The sequence below is a fragment of the Anoplopoma fimbria genome, chromosome 19, assembly GCF_027596085.1.
Source record: "Anoplopoma fimbria isolate UVic2021 breed Golden Eagle Sablefish chromosome 19, Afim_UVic_2022, whole genome shotgun sequence".
Taxonomy (NCBI): domain Eukaryota; kingdom Metazoa; phylum Chordata; class Actinopteri; order Perciformes; family Anoplopomatidae; genus Anoplopoma; species Anoplopoma fimbria.
The window spans coordinates 19,406,162-19,414,022 of record NC_072467.1 but is presented as its reverse complement, the minus strand read 5'-3'; positions in this window follow the sequence as shown (position 1 = coordinate 19,414,022).

The window sequence follows — 7,861 nt, the reverse complement described above, 5'->3', positions numbered from 1 at the left end:
CAATAACGTTCCCTCACTTTTTCCATTTAGATACTCATGAGTTTAAAAAAACACCTTTGCAATCACCAGCCACTGCAGTTGTTCCTAAGGGGTGCACAAACTTTTAATTACCCGTGAAACATTTAGTTTTACAGCCTTCATCTGATCATTTTAAAGGGAGTTGACTGCATCACAGCAGCAGAACCAAAAGAGAAAAAGAGCCAGAGAAAAACCAGCCAAATGACATTTTGAATTCTTTGGGTGACTGATCTTCACTCGAAAGATGGGACTCTAATGTTCTCTTGCAGGCCAACGAACACGATCAAATGTTGCGTTAAGTAGAACATGACATCAAATTAGAACAAGTGATTAGTGGCCTTAGTATAGGTCAGTAATAAAAGCAGGACACATCTTCAGTAAATGCTCGCAAATGCACATATCTATGCCCAAACATACATTCGATAATGATCCTTCACTCAACTTGAAAAACTTCTTCGGCAGCAGGCCAGTTCCAGCAGCCATCTCCATTAATAACATATTAACCATGTATGTCTGCTTTGAAATTATAATATTTTTGCAGGGGCTCAATTTGAAATCCATCACGGGTGTGGGGTGCTCATTACTAGTATGTAGCCGAGGAATTATCGGAACAAGGCCCTTTGCTGCCTGCCTGTCATTACAACACTGTCACATGTGCTTTGGCTAGGGGGCCTGTTAAAGGGAGCACAGGGACTTATCTGCTCAGCTGTAAAATGATTTTCTGTCTCCTCAAGAGATACCGGCAGTGTGTACGGGGGGGTATCAGTGATCTGAGAGTAATTAAGATATGGGCTCACATCACACAAGGGCTTTGCACGTGGGAGACGAGCAGATAAAATTGAACTTGAAATAGTTGAGTTTAAAGGGGGACTTTGATTAATTACAAAACTCTCAAAGGACGGTCCACCCCCTCTTAAATTGAACTGCCATCCAATAGCAGCTGCTCAGGAGCTGATGACCTCAACCCCTCCCCTTTATCTAATAGGCAGGTTATCTCTTTATTCATTGCGGCTCATCCGCTCATTGCTATATTGCTCGTTCTGCAAGACTGAAATACATCATTATCTTTGTATCAAGCTGTTCCATGTAAAGATTTTCTTTAAAGGGTAGGACAATTGTGTGCTCAATGGAATATCAATTGAGTTTTGACACATGTGGCACCGGTCTTCTCCCTTTCAATGCGCACTCTATGCTGATTACAGGGTTTCGTCTCTTACATATTACTCTGAGACTAGCTTCTGATGTAATTCTTCAAGATCAATACATTTAAAGGAATATTTTGACACTTTGGGAGATCCTTGAGAGAGTTAGATGAGAAGATTCATACAACTCTCATATCTGGTCATTAAATATTAAACTAAAGCAATCAACTGGTTAGCTTAGCTTAGCACAAAGACTTGAAATGGGGGGAAACAGCTAGCATGGCTCTGTGTGACGCTAACAAAATCACTCACCTCTAAAATTCACAAAATAACATATTATACCTGACAAAAAACAATTTCTTGGCTATGAGCAGTTGCCAGGCAACCGGCCGCGGCTACAGGAAGTTATTGCTCCCAGCCAAGGAATACTCGGCTACATCATCTTTGTTTTACACTGTCTTTGTTTATGATTCAACAAACAGAAATAGTGTGTTAATTAATACGTTTTTGGGATGCATATTTTAGACTGAAGACAGGCTAGCCGTTTCACTCTGTGTCCAGACTTCATGCTAAGCTAAGCTAAATGGCTGCTGGCTATAGCCTTATATTAAATGGACAGAAATGAGAGTGGTATCGATCTTCTCATATAATTCACTGCCAGAAAGCATACTTGGCAAAATGTCAAACTATTCCTTTAACTATCAGCTCACTATGTGAAGCCGCATTCACTTGGTCAAATTCGGGATTGCTTGGGCTCAGTTCCCCATTGAGAGTAATTGTTCGTTTATAGTCTGGGGAATTACAAAACAAAAGCAGTGGGAAGTCAATGTGAAAATAATGAAATATGCTAAGAGAAGCAGCTCTCACTGGGCTGCCTCATGGATTGATCACCATGTGCATTCCCTGTCACCACATCGATGTCCATATCCATTTCCTCTGACTCTGTGGTTTGTGTGCTTTCTAGTAAAGGAGAAGTGATGTTAAAAAAGCAGCTGCAAGAAGCTGTAGATTAAAGTGCTGATGCTTATCGCAGTTTACTGATATGATACATTTAAAGAAAGCCCTCCTTCATTTAGTCTTCCTCCAAGCTGCGATGCTCGTGATTGATAAAACTTTCAAAGGGAGTAAATTGATTTGCCTCCTCCCAGCAAGATTAATAGGCCACACTTATATTCACCTGCACAGTTTTCAGTTTGCTTTCCAGCCCTTGTCTCCCCGGGCCTCTGGACTACATCACAAGATATCTGGTGCAATGACAAAACTCAGTCCACTGGTTTGTTTCACTGAATGCTGTTAACAGAAGACTGACGATTCCTTCATTTGGGACTAAGGAACACAAGCAAAAGAAAGGAGGAGACATTAGACGGAGAGAAGAGGAGAAACACATTTTGCAGTCCAGATGAAGGGGGGAGGTGCAAGTGCTGTTTGCTGTGCCTTCATGATGATATTTCACCCTGAACAAACAAGCTGAGCCTCACAGAGAGAGGAAAGCATCGATCTACCGGGCTACAATCATAATACATCCACTTTTCCCCAAGTTTACTTTCTGGCATTCTATCAGGACTTTATAAATTATTTTGGGTGACAAATCGATCTGTTGCTTTGCCCCTCGCTCTGCTGAGTGAAGGGAAACTTGATTGTGAGCGGTGTGTGTGAGTGTGCTTATGTAAATGTGTGTGTGTGTGTGTGTGTGTGTGTGTGTGTGTGTGTGTGTGTGTGTGTGTGTGTGTGTGTGTGTGTGTGTGTGTGTGTGTGTGTGTGTGATCCGCTCGCATGAGTGTCGCATGAGTGTTTGTGTGTCGTCTGCTTTGGAGGCATCATCTGCCATCTGGCCTCAAAGTACAGGGGCCACATGGTGGGAAAGCAAATGTCACCGGCCAGGCCAACCAATGCCAAGTCCCGACAAATGACGTCAGGAGAAATCCACACTGACACTGCTCGAACAAACAACCCTGCCATCAAGTCCGATATCCTCCTGACCCTTTGCCTCACTGTCGGTTGCCTGTAATGATGGTGATGGTGATCTACTGTGGGAATTAAAGCTTACCCAAGCGTAGCAGTCAGTGACTGCCACTCTGAAAAAGAGCTGAAGGTCTTAAAACAAGTTTCTAGAAAACACTGACGGCCTGAACTGTGTATTCATGTGATGTCGCCCCACTCAGAAAACCTAGAACGACAGCCAAAAGCAGATCCTAAGCAATAGATTGAATATCTACATCTGAGCCAACTGTAATAAAAGAAAAGGCTAGTGACATTTAAGTATCAATCAGCTGAAATGGCAATGGAATTCAGAGCCAGTCCAATAAAACATTATCTCACATCTACCAAACAAAAATCTACCAAACAAGATTTCAATGCTGAAACAGATTAGATCCTATTTTCATATCTTGGATACAATCCCGTGTGTTCCAACACTCAAATCTGTTTGCACAAATGATGGGCAACGAACTCTGAATGTGCTGGAGCTGAACTTTTCAGCTAATTTATGTATTTCCTTAGCCATCACTTCAGGGCACAGAAGCAGCAGCAACATAAAGGTTTCAACACTTTATAAAGAGGCTTCCTTTCACTTTGGGGCTGCGGCTGCACTGACAGTGTGAACCTGTTAAAGGGTTTAGAAGGATCACATAGCATCTGCTCAACACCTCTGCAGTGGGGATTGTGTGCAACAGATGAGGCGGGTAAACAGTACTATGTCCTTGGAAAAAAGAATTACTATTTCAATGAGGGTTTTGCCAGTCGGGCGCCATTCTGTCTTTGATTTTTAATTAAACGCCATGAGATAACGCACATCTGTATTTTTCTGCTTTCCTGCAAGGCTGGAAAAAAAGAAATTCTACAAGGTTGAACTGACAAGGCAAGGTTAGGAAAGAGTATGGTATGGTTTAGTTTCATGGCCGCATTTTACGTTTTCCAGCCGATGTGCAGTGGCAGTTAAGGCACTCGCGGCTGATCGTGCAGTGATGTACTGTACTCGAGGAGTTCTCAAAGCCCCAGACACATGCTGCAGTGTATGTGCTTTAGCTATAGGCACAAGCACTCATAGTGACAGACACCCCCCTTTCTGTTCTAATCCCTTCTACACCTCTTCACCAGATGACAAGAGCTACTTTCCCTATAGACACAGTGAGAAAGAGCTTGGTGAAAAACAATTAAAAAGGCGCTAGTGGGTGGAAAACTTGTCCCCTATCTCATTGTTTCCCATCCAGGATGTATTGTATGGAAATGATAGAATGATTTAATGAGTAACACCACATTTAAACACGACTTTTGTGTTTTTTGCCAGCCTGTAATGGTGCTAGTAGCATTCGTATGCTTTAACATACTTGGTTACACATAATGAATATACTTTTACTGCTAAATCAAAAACAAAAACACAGGTAGCATTACAAGTGCTGTTAACCACATATACCCATATGTTCCATTTGCATCTTTTTGACAAGCAGCAGTTGTTAAATTACAAATTATCCCAGCAATCCTGACAGGGATAAAAACTAGTCATACTGTCCTCAAGCACAAACATCATCCTCCCACTTCTGGCGACACCCTTCCCTGCAGTACATAACACACATGCACACACACACGAGCACACATATAAATAGCTTCACACATGAATGCACTCTTGTGTGCACACACGCGTGGACACAGAGATGCAGGCACACAAAAGACACCAGCTGCCATATGCAATAAAGAACCGAGAGGACCTAGTCTATTTTACACATCCGCAGGGGGTCAATAACTCATTAGAGCCGAGGAAAGGTAGAGGCAGCTGAGGGAGATGACGCGGTGGGAGGTGGGAGGTGGGCTGCGTGGCTGTGGGCCGTTCACCTGAGGATATGAGCATGTCATTGTGCCCGGAGGTCACAAGGACGATTCATGACTTCATTAGCAGCATGTCATAAAACATGCCAGGGTGTTCCCAGGCCTGAAATAGAGTACTATTTGTAATTTGCCTGTTTTATTCATCTCTAACCTTTTTCTGCCTTTCCGGGATTTTTACTGCTCATCCCCTTGGCTTTTTTATTTATTACCCTTTTATGGCTTGTCATGAACTTTGCATCTCGTTGAAATGCTCCATAAAAAGGAAGTTTATTACGGGGTTAAACTAGACCTCTGTCCCACTACCAGCACACTGCAGAGCACTGGCCTATGTGATTGTCTTTCAAGGCGTTGTAGGCATTCAAGGCAAATGTGTATACTTGAGAAGAGTCATACTGCCCACTTGTTATTTCTGGCCTACACTCACAAGATTGTAAGTAGTTTCAAATATTTTGAGTTTCTTTATTGATGACCCTTATCAAATGGTGGCTGCCCCCTCACTTCTTCCTTAACAAGGCCTGGCACGTCTCCAGTGAAGGGGACTGATCTGTTTAATCATCTCAATCACTGAGACTGGACCCGACTAAACACAGAATACATAAAACATGGAGCAGTGTGGGCTGCACCAGTGTACTACAATGGACAGACTGTTACTATCAAAGGATCAAATGCAAAAAAATAAAATAAAATATGACTGTGTATGTGTGTGAGCCTACATGGAAGTCTGAGGGCTTATCAGATAGTCTGTGTGTTTGTTTTGGGTGAATGCCTTTGAGTTACGACACTGAGCACACTTAAGGACCTGTTTACGAAATGTATCCTGTTACACAACCTAATCCCAAAAGGCTTCAGCGTCACTTCAGTCGTACAAGTTCAAAATCTGGCTGGACAGTAAAAGAGTCTGATTATGTATTATTATCACTGGAAGCCACTGAAAATCAGGTCTGCATGTTGGTTGAGATAAATGCTTTTATCGTATGTATCAACATCAGCAGTTTCCATCTTTGAACTGATATCTGCAAAACAGCACAAAAAATGCGGGATGAGTTGTTCAACCTTGTTGAGGACACACACTAATTACTTGATCCAAAGAGTAAATCCATAAACACACAGACGAAGTAATTAAATCATCTGCACAGCTCTGTGTCAACACCAATCATCTGAAATGACCTTGCAACTTCCTGGAAAGGAGCGTGTCCATGAAGTATGTCTGCACCTTGGATGGTGTCACTCTGACCATCACACCACACCACAGACCCCCAGCATACAACATGACTAGTCCTTCATAATGATAATAAAAACAGGATATAACTGTGTTTTCACTTGTAGAAAGATGTAATGATAATTTAGAGACTTTACAAACCAAATGCAAATGGAAACACACCATGTTTTGTAGAAATTCTGAACGTTTTAGACAAATTGCTTGGCTTTGCTTAAATTACAGGATATGCCAATGCTAAATAACCACTTTGAGTACCTTTTTAAATTAAAACACTGGCTATCTGTGCTCTGACAAGCTTGCAGTATCCAGCTCAGCTGGGATGCCTGTGTTTGGTGCCATTTGGCAACCGCTGGAATATTTAAATGCCCTGATGAATACACAGCCCCTGGGCCTGACTGCTCAAACTAAACTGAACACTGAGTGTGCTCTGACATGCTCAGCATACACTAATGGGACTTCTGACAGTCCTGTGCATTCATCCTACAAAAAAATGACTATTGTGCCAGAGGGGACCGTGGCTGGGTGTGAAAGTAGTGCGCTGGCTGGAGATCTGGAGATCTGGCGAACAGAAGGCCACAGGTCCGACTAGTGCGTCCCTCAGCGGCCATTTATACTGTCAAACTGTCCTTGAGCCAAACACTGGGCCACTTCATTCTCCCTTGTTGCAAATTACAGTACTTTGAATAAATGCAACAGCTGTGGTATCTTTTTTAAGAGAATGAATCTACACCTCATTTACAGGTCAGGAGTCTGGGTCAAAGAGGCCATTTATTTTCCAGAAGCTCTGCAGCTGTGTGTACTTAACCGTCACTCTGATGCCCCGTGTGCTTAGCTGAAGCTGGAGAAGATCTACAGCTTAGTGACTACAGTGTTAAACAAAACCACCAAACTGAAACCTGCACGCTCAGGGGGCGCGAGAAAGTGACGGCTGCCACGGTGCTGAAAGCTGTGGAGCTGTCCGCGGTGCTGAAACACGAAGAAACGGTTCAAAACGGGACAGAAATCTGTTGCGCGCGCAGTGGGAACGTGCTCTGTATGTTCTAATACGTAGATCTGAAGCCAAATACGGACCCCCCCAACAACACATGCTCCACAGTGGACGCAGCTGTCTCGATCCCCCCCCCCCACACACACACACCCCGGAGATCTCACTGTTGTGTTATGGAACACGAGAGACATTTCATTGATTATGGTTATTTTGGAAAATGTCAGTAGAGCAGTGTAGCCCAATGATGTTGACCTTTAAAGCTGTGTTACTCCGTAGAGTAGCATCACAGAACGATGCAATTCAAGAAAAAAATATTGATCACGATTTGTTGCAGATCTAAGATTTATTTTCTGAAATAAAAAAATAAAAACTAAAAGCAATAAGCCCAGATATTGGAATCAATATGGCATGACATCCTGTGAGAGTTTTGGTAGTAAAACAAACAACCGTATCGCTCTTAACTCTCCAAACTGAGTGGTATCAGACTTGTTTTTCTTCTTTGCAATAGGGATTTTTCTAAAGAAAAAAAAAAAAAAAGGAGGAGGACTCTAAAGGACTTTGCGCATCAATGTGGCCAGAAAATCCCCCACGAGCTCCACAAGAACACAAGCCACCTTAGTAAATATATTTCACCTTTTCTATCAGAGAATGTAACTGGCTACATTTGGACTA